Here is a 14224-nt window from a genome sequence, read left to right on the forward strand (position 1 = left end):
ACCGACCGTCGACTGACAGTGGATGAAAACCGACCGACCGATATCAGTTTGATTGGTTTAGGACGATTGGCTCGATTTTTGGGTCATGCTTGCTCACCCCTATTTTCTAGTTTCTTGAACTGCCGTAACATCTATTATATATTTTCACTTTTGCAGTATATCTCAATGATGTTTTCCTTCTACACCAATAGTCTATTTTTTTTAAATAAATACTTTAATTTTCAAATTCAATTAATAAATTTAGAATATTTTCTAACTTGTTTTAAAAATAGTACTTTTTATATTTTTTTAAAATATATCATTTATATGGTTCTTAGGGTGTTTTGGAATTATTGATACAACCAAGGTTGATAAGATAAGTTTATGATATAAATATTTTCATTTGGAGAAAATACAAATAAACAGGAATACAATTCTCAGGTTGAGGTAGATTAGATTGTGTTTCCTAAATTCATAAAATTATATTTTACGGATTGTTATTTTTTGTTATCCTTAAAAAAAGGTAATATATAAACTTAAAAGAATGGATAAATATATGTTAGCAAGTGAATTCCATTTTAACTTGAATGGAAATGTCTTGGAATTAATTCCAAGAATGGTAGATCCTCAATCAAATTAAAAAAAATAATAATAATAAAAATAATAAGCAATATATTGACGGAAATATACCAAATTATAACATAAAACAAAGTGAAATTTATTTAAATGAAAAATTGTACCTTAATTGATAGAAATTTTTTTTTCTATATCAATCGTAATGAAACATACAGAAGCACTTGTTCGGACCAGTTAAGTGATAGCATAGGTTGATATGAACTTGCACGTAAAGAAAAGTTTTGTATATTAAGGTACAACAAATTATTGTTTTCATTTGATACAACTAGATCGATACAATTAACATTACTCAATATCAATCTTTCAAGCCGAAAAATAGGGGAAAAATTATTGTCAATTAGAAATCAACCCATCCAACCATCAAAAAATAGGATGAGAATGAACGAAGAAATACTAAGTCGTTCCACATCGAATCTGGAACTTTGGTTCTTTCCAGAATTTTTGATACAACCTGTGAATCATAGCAATCAAATCACTTCTTTTTAATTTGAATGTAAATGAAATTTTTAGTAAAAATAGAAAGCTAATTGGAAAGAAAAAAAGATCTTTGCTTATATGAATTAGAAAATAGAAGTAAACCAGAAAAGGAATCTGTGGTTGAAAAGGATTTTGAATCAACTCTCTCAACCCACAAAAAATATGTTGAAGAAAATTTCATTTTTGAACACTAAAATATCCTATATAAATATTTTTCTTACCCACCCCTAAATAAATATCTTACCCACATACAAATTATTTCCCATAAAAATAAAACTATTTCTAAAACATTTGTAAAAGATCATAGTTTCTTAGTAATTTTTTTTTTTTTTTTAATATCCTATCCCTTTCATCATTTCTCTGACATTTTGAATCACGCTCATACATTTTTGTTTTCCTTTAATTTTTAAAATAGACGCTCTAAAATCGTTAATCATATTGACACGTTTCTTTTCTTTTCTTTTTTAATTTTTAAAAATCTCTTCCTCTCCCTTATCCTAATGCCTTTCCATCTTCTCCACTCAGCTCCTATCTCTATTATAGCTGCGTTCCTGTTTCCTCTCCAACGAGCAAAAACCAAGCATCTTCAATTTGATTAAGATATATATTTCTAACAAAAAGATCGTGAGTTCGAAAATTTCTACCCTCACATGTAATCGTACTAATAAAGGTCGAGAGGATTTAAACCTACTGTTTATGCAAGAAATTGCACAACGTCAATCTAGTTCAAACTTGGTCCTTGCTCCGACCAAAAACGCTAAAGGAAGACCGGCACAAGAGAGCAAAATCTCCGACGCTCAAGTCAATAAGCAGCTCGGACTCAATATTAAGTTCGAGGAGAAATTTGATACCTGATGGTGAAATGAGACCCTCTATTTATAGGTTTAGGTTCCGACAGGAGTTGCGACAGGTGGTTACCTTGGTCGGATTTGAGGTCGGACGTGTCAGGCTCCAGCAGATCGAGCTCGGAAACTTCCCAAAAGTAACAAGTTAATCCTTGGTAGGAAATGACAAGTCTTCCATCTCAGAAGGTTCCGAGATGGAGCTCCGTAAGTTTGTTCTTTCGAATCTTCCTTTAGTGACGAATCCCCATCCTCCACGTGACAGTAGGATTATTCATCCCCAAACACTTACAATAGAGGAGGGAAACACTAATGTTTGACTGGATAACATGAAACTGCATAGTAAATTATGCAAAGAAAACTATCTTTATAGCCTTCTGAGTGAAAAAGAAAAAATAATATGGAATCAAAGCATTGGGATGACCCTTCGGACAACGAAAAGAAAACAATTTCTCTCATTTTAATATACTATGTGAAAAGCACAACTAACTAACTATATTGGAAATATTGCTTCTAATCATTTGTGTTTGATTATGCCTTTTGATAAATAAATTTTTTGCATTATTTGCTAATAATTAATTAAGTTTTTCAACCTTTTTTGTTTTCCTTGGTTTTGTTGTTGGTTTAGGGAAGTTTTGTGATTGGGTTTAGGAATTTCTTTGCCCTGAGGTTGAATGGTTTGTTAGTTGAATTATTTATTATTTATTTGGGTGCCTCGTGCAAGAATTTGAGGTGGAGTTAATTAAAATGGTTCTTCAAATTTATAGTTTAAAAATTAAATTGATTAAAAAAAGGAAAGTTGGTTGAAATTAATTATTTCATAGAATAAAAATATGAAAAGTGATAGGAATGAGATTGTAGTTCGAATTAATGGATACACTGTTCTAAGACTTATCTTAGATACATAAGTGACGATGTCCAATAGTTGAAATTATTGAAATTCAAAATAATTTTTATTTGACAACTTGTGATAGAGTTTGTCTTTCTCAAAATATTTATATATGGTTTAGAATATTGTTGCTATTTTTAAATTTAAAAGATTAATGTTGAATAGTTTTATTTGTACCTTGTAGTCCTGTAGTTTTAGATGAGAACAACAGTTCATTGTATCTCATATGTAAAACTTCTCTGCAAGGAAAAATTGATAGAAACATATTCCAAGTGGTTCAAACAAATGGTATTTGAGCTTACTTGGTTTTATTGGTAGAAGACGTTTTATATATATATAAAAGAAAGATTTGAAAAGTAATATCTCTTTCCTAAAATAACGATTATGAAATCGTAGTTTAAGCAAGTAATATTTAATTCTGTTATAATTTTAAGTCTTTTACAATTAATTTGTTATCAGATTAAAAATTAATAGAAATATGCTAAAGTGGTTGAAGCATGTAGTATTTGAGTCATTTATTTACGATCAAATTAGGTTTGTCCTTTGAGATGAACATTAAAAGACATGTTAATGATATCCATAAAAATAAAACCTACTTCTTAAAAGTTTATAAAATATTATTATTGTTATTATTATTATTAATAATGTAATATCATCCTAACCGTTTTACCATTAAATCAAGATCTGAAAGATATATATATGTATATATGAATCACGATCACACATTGTTTTCTTTTCTTTTTCCTTTAGTTTTTAAAAGCATTTTTCTCTCCTTTATCCCAAATCCCACTAAAATCGTGAATCATGCTCACACGTTTTTTAGATTTTTAATTTCTCCCTCTCCCTTATATATATATTTTTAAAATTATTGTCAACCAATCATAAATATTTTGTAAATGGCATATATATATATATATATATATATATGCCTTTTTATAGCCCATAATACCCACTATTATAATTGGCATGGCACGACTCGTCTTTGATGGGACCCGATTAAATTTGATTTATTAGATATAAATATTTCTTTTCCTCCCTTAGTTTTTAGAGCAAGAAAACAATAAACAAAAATTTATGAAGCTTTATAGATTTATTTGAAAACTTAACGTTAGATTTAAAATTTTATAAATTTATTTTTAATTCAGTTATGTTTAAGGTTTACTTTGACATTTTATTTAAAACAGTTCTTAATTTAAGTGAATGAAATGATTACATATATATATCTTTTTTAATTCAATCCAATTTTAGTTTCAAGAAGAACAACAATGACATGTACCATTATTTCAACTTTCCTTTTTAATCTTTGTAACGCAAGTTTGAGTCCTCCATCCTTCGATTCTTAATTTATTTATGTTTTTTATATACAATTTGTCAGTTTTCAGGACACATGCGTGAAAATTGCTTTATTTGTCCATTTTTAAATATGAAAAAAAATCACAAAATTCGTTATTGTGTTATTTCTCATAGAAAAATTGAAATTCTTCTTCGTATAAATATATCAATTCAAAAAATATATATATTATATACATATAGGATTAACTTTTATTCAACTATTGAATTCAATCTTTTTCAAGTTAAATCTCTCAAATTTCTATTTTATACCATTTTTATTTATTTTTCTTTCCTTTACTCTCTCTCTTGCTTTTCTTAATTTTTTTTTTCTTGTACCTCTACTTCTACCTCTACCTCGATCCTATCTCTACCTTTATGTATCTCTATCAATATCGCTATCTCTATCACTACATCTATACATGTATCTCTACCTCAACTTCTACCTCGACCTCTACCTCCATATCTATACCTTGTTTTTCTCTTTCGATTTTTTTCCAACCCTGATTTCTTATTTTTCTCTTCCAATTCTTTTCTTGATTATTTATTTTTCTCTTTCAAATTTTTCCAACTTGGATTACTTATTTTTCTCTTTCAATTTTTTCGAACTCCGATTTCTTATTTTTTCTGGTTCAATTTATTCTCAACTCTGATTTCTACATGTATCTCTACCTCTACTATCTCTATACTTGTATCTCTACCTTTACTTATATATATCTATACACTAGTAGAAATTTGGGCTTTAAAAAACTGTCATTAACATAATTCATGGCAGTTTTTTTTGTTATCTATTAAGGTGTCAAGAAAGAGGAGAAGACAAATTTGAAAAATTGTTATCAATACATTTACAACTACAGTTATACTTTGTCACGAATAGATCTTGCATCACAATTAATAAATGTCACAGAAACTCATTTAATTACAGTTTATAACTGTCACTAAAACAATGAAAGATTTTATTCTCCTGTCAATAAAAACTTAATGACGACAATTTATAAATGTCACGAAATATTTTTTAACGACAATTTATAATTGTCATGAAATGTTTTTTATCGACTGTTGATAAACGTCAAGAAAAACGTAACAATGACTATTTATAATTGTCACGAGAACTTTTATAGCGATAGTTTTAACGGTCAATATTGGTAGTTTTAACTGCCAGGAAAATCTTTATATTGACAATTTTTAACTTTCATTCAAATCTTTATATTGACAATTTTAACTATCATGAAAATTTTATATATGACAATTGATTAATTGCGACAGTTTTTTTTGTCACAATTTGTGTTTAATAAAGGTTTGTAATGTCAATAAAAGTTTATATATGACAATTTCATAACAGCTATAAAATACATTTAATAACACTGTACACGTTTCAAAAAAATTCTCTATATCTGTAAATTATAAAATGTAACAAAGTTGCAGGTAATAAGATTAAAGTCTGATCAAATTTGTACATTATGATATTTTATACAAATACTATACTGTAAGTCTATGACTACAATAAGAGAATGCCCAACGAACTATATTCACATTACATCAACCTCGTACATGTCGAAAGTACGCCGAAACTCTTTCCTGTACATTCTCCTTTCTCAAAATGTTGCTCCCGCAAGCTACTCCTTCAACAAAATAAAACTAATAATTAAGAAAATATTAATATTAACTCTCACGTTCTCTTTCTAACTCCAACATGCAACAATTATGAATGTGCTCCACTCTCAAGAAACTAACTTGAACTCATGGAATCGTAAACAGTTCTTGTTATTTTATTGACAGCTAATTTTTTTTTTACCATTTTTGCTGTTGTTGTAAACCAAGGTGGATAGGTGGTATTTTATAATGCCCTTTTATTTTACCAGCTCAGACGGTTTTTTGCATCGCACTGTTTCTTCCAGTTCGGGTTTCTTAAATGGGTCATTACCCGAACAATTTGTTAAACCTTTTTCCTATTTAGTTTGTTGGAATATGGTAGTGGGAGAGAGAGAGTGAGAGTACGAGAGACTGAGGGAAATTTTGTAATAGGGAGAAGTTTTATTCTCTTCTTCCCTAGGGTTTCAAATCTCTTGTCTGAGCTTGAGGGAGCTGATGGTAGAGCAGAAATTGGTGATTAGAAGTAGAGAAACTTCAAAGAGTGTTTGCAGAGAAAAGCACAGTATATTTGTGGGTGATGCTTTGATTGTTTGTGTGATACTGTTGTTTAAGATTACATTTGTTAACTGTATATTAGATCTTCTATTAGTAAATTAGATCTAATAGTGTTTTACAGTTCTCATATATATGCTCTAAATGTGCTCCAAATGTTGCTTCAATTTTTTTTCTTCTTTTGAGAAGAAACCAAACTATCATTGAGAAACATGAAAGAATATAGAAAAGGAATACAAAAACCAAGCTCAACAACATGGTAACGATCTACAAGAAAGGATCTCAATCCAAAAGAATAACACTCAACTCGTAGTTACAAAAGAATAACACGTAAGATCTTTTTCTTTCCCTCGAATCATTCACACAAAACCTTTCTTTCACAAAAACAAAAAAGCAAAAAGACAATACCAAACGCTTTTTTAGATTCTCCAAATACTAAAGACTTTACCCAAATAAAACCGATTTATGAACAACACAGATGTTGAACAATAACAAGCAAAGACAATCTACTTATCCAAATCTTAATTAGCTACCTTTTCTGCAAGATAGCCACACAATTCTCCAACTAGACTTTAAACCATATGCATGACACATATAAAAACTAAGTCTTAATTGACTATCTTTGCTGCATGATAGCTACACAATTATCCAACTAGACTTTAAACTATATGCATGATACGAATATAAACATTACATAAAACCAATCACAACAATCATGAAGATCCAAAGCACCAACAACCCCAGATGCCAATTTATGAAATCAAGAAAAGTAGATTCAAACATTGAAACGGAAAACAAAGAAAAGAGGGACAACGTAACAAGAAGCTGAAGTTTATCCTTGGTCCTGCAGTAGCAACCGAATTCTCAAAAGTAGATCCCAAACAGAAGTCACTCAAGCATTTGATGGCAATATCCTAAGTAGTTGCCACATTCTTCGAGGTCTCTCACAAGAATATGAAAGGCAAAATCAAAGCATGATCAAGAAAACCTAGAGGGGAACAGATCAAGAAAACCTAGAGGGGAACAGACTAACATCATTAACTATAACATACATGTGGCAGTTATAAAAAAGACATCGAAAAAATGCATTACAAATTAGAATTGAATAGAACCACTTCAATTCCATGCCCAACTAAGAACCGACAAGTGTATTTAATAAAAGGGCCGACAATGTTGATTAGAAAGACAAATAGTGACTTATCTCAAAAACTCAAATTGAAAATTCAAACCTTTTCATCCAACAAAGCTTTAATTTTTTATTCGGTAACCTCATCCTCATCTTCAAAAAATGATTATCTACAAGGAAACGAGAAATTTTAGTCCTCATCAAAACTCAAGAACAACTTTAATTACTAAAAATCCTAAAAGCTTAAAGCTACGTAACCTAAATCTAGAGACTTAAATACAAAATGTTATTGTTTACCTCTTCAAGACAAAAGGTTCATGACTAACCATGTAAGTGATTGATCTACAACAAATCTTTCAAAACAATGCAATTTAGAAAAACTACCACAATAACTAATTAAACATTCTCTAAATTATAAGATAAAATCTGTATTAGATTTTTTTCGCACATGTACCATCTTTCACAATCCTAACCTAAGAGGAGAAAGAGAGAGAATTTCATTCGGATAACAATCCTCATGGATTTATCTGATTTGCTTAAATGGTATGACAAGAGGTTGAAAGCTTAAATGAAAATACAACCACTAAAGTAGTTTTCTAGATCAGAGAGTCCAGAATACAAGATAAGATCATCAAGAAGGTTTTGATAATGCATAATACCTCTAATATGACTACGATTAAAAGCTACTTTATTAAAGAGATCAATCTTTCTAAAAAAATGGTAATTGTAACTACCTTCAAAATGATGAGAACCTATTTCATTAATATTGGCATTAAACTAACCCACCAGACCACTTATCCCTGAACTTAAACTTTTAGGTGAAAACTAATTATTAATCTAGCCTAAATTTTACCATTATCTTTAATTCTGATTAATCCTAATACATAGACTAAATTATTGCAACACATAAAACACGAAGATATAGAATTGAACTCAGATTTCGAGAATTGAACACTACGTTGTTTACCTCTTCAATTACTAAAAATCCTAAAAGTAAGCTACAAAACCTAAATCTAGAGACTTAAATACAAAATCTAATCTAATAGCATCATAATGTAAGCAAAATCTAACAGTAGCAATCGAGATTATATTGCACAGTCTTGAAAGACCAAGCAAATAATGAGATCTAATTCATTTATGAAAACATAAACACTAAGTCTTAATTGGCTATCTTTGGTACATGATAATCACACAATTATCCAACTAGACTTTAAACTATATACATGACACGAATATAAACACTACATAAAACCAATCGTAACAATCACGAAAATCCAAAGCGCCTACAACCCCAAACGCCAACCCCAGCGCAAATATTAGATTTACAATCAGTCAAGTTCAGAAATTAATAAGATTCAAAGTAATGACAATCACCCTATCAACTCTTTTGCTTCGTTCTCGTTGGCAAAGCAAATGTCTATATCCCCAGACTCCAGTAGCTGGAGAAGAGGTAATCTAAAATCCCAAACCGTCTAGCCAGATATAGAGATGTGAGCTACTTTATTTACCTCTAAACACATCTTTTAAAATGATACAAAAGTCTCTTCTTCAAAAAAAAAAAAAAAAAAAGCACATAGATCTTTTGCCAAGGAATATACCTCAAAACTGGCCAAATCCAAGGACACAGAATCTTTCTCTTATTTGGCCAACTTTACAGCCGCTTGAATAACTTCCAAGTTAAAAATACTATATCTCATTACAAGCCACTGCGATAAAGACATGTCGACAACTAAGTTATAAGTCAACCAAAAGTACCTCCTAAGTAAAAAAAAAAAAAAAGAAAGAAAGAAAGAAAGGCCCCAAAACAAAAACAGTGACAAAACCGACCTAAAAGGAAGGGCTCCACCTTAAAAATGCGATAATTGATTCATTCGACAGAATTATATCAATTGAAAATGTGTCAATTATTCTATGAATGTTTATCAAGAGGAATGTTTATCCAAAGGAAAAAAAATTAAAATAAACAATGCAATTTCCTTATCATACTGAACAACAATTAAGAGCAGTCGGAGATGGAGTTTCCTAAACTTGTTGTTGATGAAGCTGAACGGTCTGATGGTTTAAATGAAGTGGAAAAAGGTGGGGAGACTAAAATCTATACCACATAAGTATAATTTCATAGTCCCCTAGCCATTTTTTGCAACTACACATATCAGCACTCCATTCATCTTATTCAGACCATTGTAGTTCAAGTCATATATCAGAAAAGTGGTTGATAAAGACCAATGAGTAAGCATAAGTAAAAAAAGCATGTCATACCATTGGATATCATGGAGTTTGTATATTACAACTCGTTTGTTATTCTCCCTATGGAGTTCATCAGTGTTAGGGCTAAAATTTAACATAATCAGTAGTGATAAATTGGTGCTCATGAAGAACCGTATCAAAGCAACATAGAGATATTAGATGGGATATATTGGAGGGAGAGTACACAAAATCAAGGTTGTTAAAAACGTATACGATTCATAATGAAACAAAGGCAAAACGATTCAAATCGCATTTTGAATCGCAAATTTCGTGTTTTGTACTTTTCAATGATAGAACCCTAAAAAACGAAACGGAACAAAACGATGGATTAAAAAAAAAAATAATAGGGCTTTTTTACTCACCTGGTCACCATCAATAGAATGAAAAGCAATAGAAAAGACGAAGAAAGTAGAAGAAGAAACAGTAGGATAAGAAGAAGAAGAAATGCTGAAGAAGAAGAAGAAAGAGGAGGGAGAAGAAGTGACGGAAGTTAAGAAGAAAGAAGAAAGAAATTTGGACGTGCGATGAGATTTGGGAAGGAATAAGCGTGGGATAAATATATTAATATTTAATATAAATATTAAATATATATATATATTTATATATAAATATTAATTAAAAATAAAAACTTAGTACATTAAACGTTAATTACGATTTACGTTCCGATTTACGATTTAATAACCTTGCACAAAATTATTCGATAATAGAAAATTAAACCTTGGATATCAATTTACGATTTAATAACTTTGCACAAAATTAATCTATTTAATCTATGGGTGCACATCCTTAATTTGAAAAAAAAAAAAGGTTTTGACATGGGTGGTGGAATGCAAGGAGAGAGATTTTGAGAGGTAAACAAGAGAGTTTTTTTTTTTTTCTTTTTTTCAGGTATTCCAAAGATAAGTCGCTTAGAGAAATTTATTAAAGATATTTTTTTATTTAATTTTTAATTTTTAATTTCAAAATTATTATTTGTTTAGCTTTATCTCATTTTTATATGTTTGTGTATTTTTTTTGTAATAAAATAATAATTATGTAATAAAATTTAAAATGACCTAAATAAAATTTAATTGTCATTGAATAAAAAAGAAAAAACAATTGTCTTGACAATTTTTAACTGCCACAAAATTATACTAAATCTAAAAATTGGCATTTTTTCTCCTCAAAATCGCGCTTTCGTCAATTTGTGACAATTTTTAACTGTCGTTGACTCAAAAAAAAAAATTACAGTTTTCGTGACAGTTTTAACTATCATAAAACTAACAAAATCTGAAAAGTTACGTTTTTTTCCCACCAAAACGCGCCCTATGATTTATAACAATTTTTTTTTCGTCTAAACTTTTTTACTGTTCACAATTGTCATGGAAGATTACTTTTCTACTAGTGATACTTGTATCTCTACCTTGACCTGTACCTCTACCTCCACCTGTATACGGAAATAGAAGAATATTTTGGGCAATTAACGGTTCTATATAATTTCCCCTTCCACATAAATATCCAAACACAACAAAAAATATGCAAATAGGAAGAAAACTGTAAAAGTACAAGAATAACAACATAACATATTATACTTGTTTACCACCAAGGGTTATGTCCACTCTTCCACTCATATGTGGGTAATTTACTAATAATTGTTTAAGGATTGGATTACAAAACTCTCCCCAAAAATATCTCCTAAAAGTCCCAACAAAACCCCCTAGCTTCTAAGTATTATCACACACTATACTTAAGTACAAGAAGAAAAAAAAAACACTCACTAACCCCGCGGGATACAGACTCCTTTTCAACACTACCCACAACCACTCAAGTCTCTTTTATTTGGATTCTGTACAAATGAAACATTAACATAAGGGCTCTATTTATAAGAGACCAAATATCCTAATTCTTATAGGAAAACAATATTATAATCCTTATAAAACAATAATATCTTACTCTTACTCCTCGTAGAAATTTGTAATAGTGTTGAAAATACGTTTCTTCATACGACATGAGTTTTTTGTTTTGGCTCCATTATCCCAACATAATACTAGTCATTCTTGTATCTTTTGTGTATTGATCGAAGAAAATGAGAGAAGATTCAATAGATGGCAAACTGATTATTCACAATCTTGCTCAAACGGTCGTGATCCTGCACTAACTTACAAGGTCTGGTTTTAAAACAAAAAACAACCTGTAAGGAAGGAGCAGAAAAATAAAAACCATAAGGGTCTGATGAAAAGGAAGGAAATAAAAAATGAAATAGAAGTAAACAAAATCATATAATTGATGAAAGTTAACCATGGATACTTGTTGGAGTAATATTATGATGAATCACCAAAATCAAAGAATTAGCTGTCATTAAATCACCAAAATGTGACGTTTGCTAATGCATGAAATCTATATCAATTTGCCTTGTTGTCGTGTAGATATTTTTTTATATTTGATGGGTCTTTTGAATTGTCACGTGAGAAGTTATTTGGGTTTGGGCTAAGCATTATCTTTTTATTTTTGACACCCATTCTCGAACTGGCGGTAGGGTTAGCCCAAACGTCAGGTTTGCAAGTCAATTCAAGATGCATTGTTTTAGAGAGTGCCTTGGTTAGAATGTCGGCAAGGTTGTTGTGCGAAGGCACAAAACAAATGATCAATGAGCTTAGAGCAACCTTTTTGTTGGGGAAAAAATATAGATAAATCGATCCTCCTATAAGTTGTTCAAATATGAAGTATTTGATTTTTCTCTTCCACAGGCTAAAAGCAGATAAGTAAGTAACAATAACAAAGGAAGAAGAGATAGGGATAGAAAAGTTTAACACCACAGGGATTATATTGGTTCGTCCCTATCTTGGGATTACGTCCAATCTTCCACGAAAAAGCGGGTTCAACTATAGTTTGGAATATTACAATGGAGATCTCACTCAAGATATTACTATCTTACTTCTGAGTACCCTTACAATGACTACCTTGAAGGGATGTGAATCCCGGAACGGAAGCAGACCGTTGTTCGTGATATTTGGGAAACAAAATCAAAATCTGCAAGAAGGAAAAACAGGGGAAAAATTACCTTTGAAGAACGTTTCTTCAACTTTTTCCCAACCAACACCACCAAATGATCTTCCTTGCTATCCTCTTAGGTTTTGAGAACACGCTTGTGGGAGCGTTTCTTTGGAACGAGAGAGAGAGTTTGATTGAGAGAGCTTGATCGAGAGGAAAAAAAATGGGAGTTCTATCTTTTTTTTTTGGGTTCTGTAACTATTGCAGGCTTTTGTAGAAAACCAGTGACGTGGGGAGTTACTCCATGTCACATAACTCCCTCGCAATAATGCAGGGGAGTTAAATATTAATATTAATATTAATAATATATATATATATATAATAATTAATATATAATTAATTAATTAATCATATTAATTAATAAATGTTAATTAATTATTAATCTAATTAATAATTAATATATATATACATATATATATAGCAAATAAATAATTAACCCTTAATTATTTATCACATGAATAGAATCATATTCTAAAATATTTCTCTCGTATAACCTATAGTTCTAATGTACATCTTATGCACATTATTTTTAACCTATAGTTTTAATATGAATCTTATTCATATTAATTTTATTTGAATCTCATTCAAATAATTTCTCTCATAATATATAGTTTTAATTAATAATTAACTATATATTATAATGTATCAATATACATATAATCCCTTAAGTAATTTGAACAATTCAAATTCTTCCAAAAACTTGATCCTCGTTTTACCCGTTATGAGCTAGCAAGGGGACCTAATGGACCTACAGATCAGAAGCTCCAACGATGCAAGATTAATCGGTCAAACTCATTGACCGAGTTAATCAAGATTCGTTAATTATGGGTCATTTCACTAAAGACCCGCAGTTGCACTCTTCTCAATACACAATGTTTTCGTGTCCATAGATATACGACCATTAATGACGAGTCAATCCTTCACAAGGGCTCGTAATTCAAGTCTGGTCAAATTACCGTTTTACCCCTGAGTTACATCTTACTCCTTAAATACCATTGCTCCTCTAATGAACAACCCGGTTATGGTCCGACCAATAACCGGAAGTCCCTCTCAGGCCAATAAGAGGGTGGGGCCCCTTGTTCAAGTCCCGGAGTCAGCATTTAAGGGAACACTCATCTACTCCCCTAAAGTCGGAGATGAGTGAATTTCATCTTGTGAAGTTATGTTCCCAGCTCCCCACTTGGTCTCATCCCAAAATGGTAGGAATGTTGAGTCGGTAACTTGGGCAACTCTCACCTATACAGATCAAAGGACGAGCCCTCACGGGCAGGAGTCCATAACTCACTCAGGATTGAGAATGAGTTGTCTGGTCATCCTAAGAAACAACAATCTATTAGTTAACGGTGTTATAGCTAAAGATTGGCTATTTCGTGGTCCGGTCTTATACAAACTCATTGTATAGGATACCCCCACTCGCATGTCTCCACAGGAACGACCTAGATCGAGTCGTTGTAACCTTTACAGAGTGGACCGTATCCATAGTGTTCCCAGGATAAGGTACCCAGTCTTATCCATATACTATAG

At 30.7% G+C, this 14224-nt stretch overlaps 2 long non-coding RNA genes across 3 annotated transcripts; both read right to left on the minus strand.

Annotated features, from left to right (window-relative positions):
* Positions 1-849: 849 nt before the first annotated feature.
* LOC148210016 (uncharacterized) lies at positions 850-2378 on the minus strand. Its single transcript, XR_015792296.1, has 2 exons — positions 1784-2378; positions 850-1066 (listed from the first exon to the last, which is right to left on the minus strand). It is a non-coding gene; the product is annotated as an uncharacterized LOC148210016 (long non-coding RNA).
* Positions 2379-5525: 3147 nt separating this feature from the next.
* LOC111024732 (uncharacterized) lies at positions 5526-10214 on the minus strand. Of its 2 annotated transcripts, none has more exons than XR_015792381.1 (4): positions 10033-10214; positions 9022-9129; positions 7527-7593; positions 5526-5768 (listed from the first exon to the last, which is right to left on the minus strand). It is a non-coding gene; the product is annotated as an uncharacterized LOC111024732 (long non-coding RNA). The 2 variants fall into 2 exon arrangements; XR_015792380.1 differs by having other exon boundaries at positions 5526-5774.
* Positions 10215-14224: the final 4010 nt, after the last annotated feature.

The sequence above is a fragment of the Momordica charantia genome (genome assembly GCF_013281855.1).
Source record: "Momordica charantia cultivar OHB3-1 chromosome 7 unlocalized genomic scaffold, Mcharantia_2.0 BLBB01000007.1, whole genome shotgun sequence".
Lineage (NCBI taxonomy): Eukaryota > Viridiplantae > Streptophyta > Magnoliopsida > Cucurbitales > Cucurbitaceae > Momordica > Momordica charantia.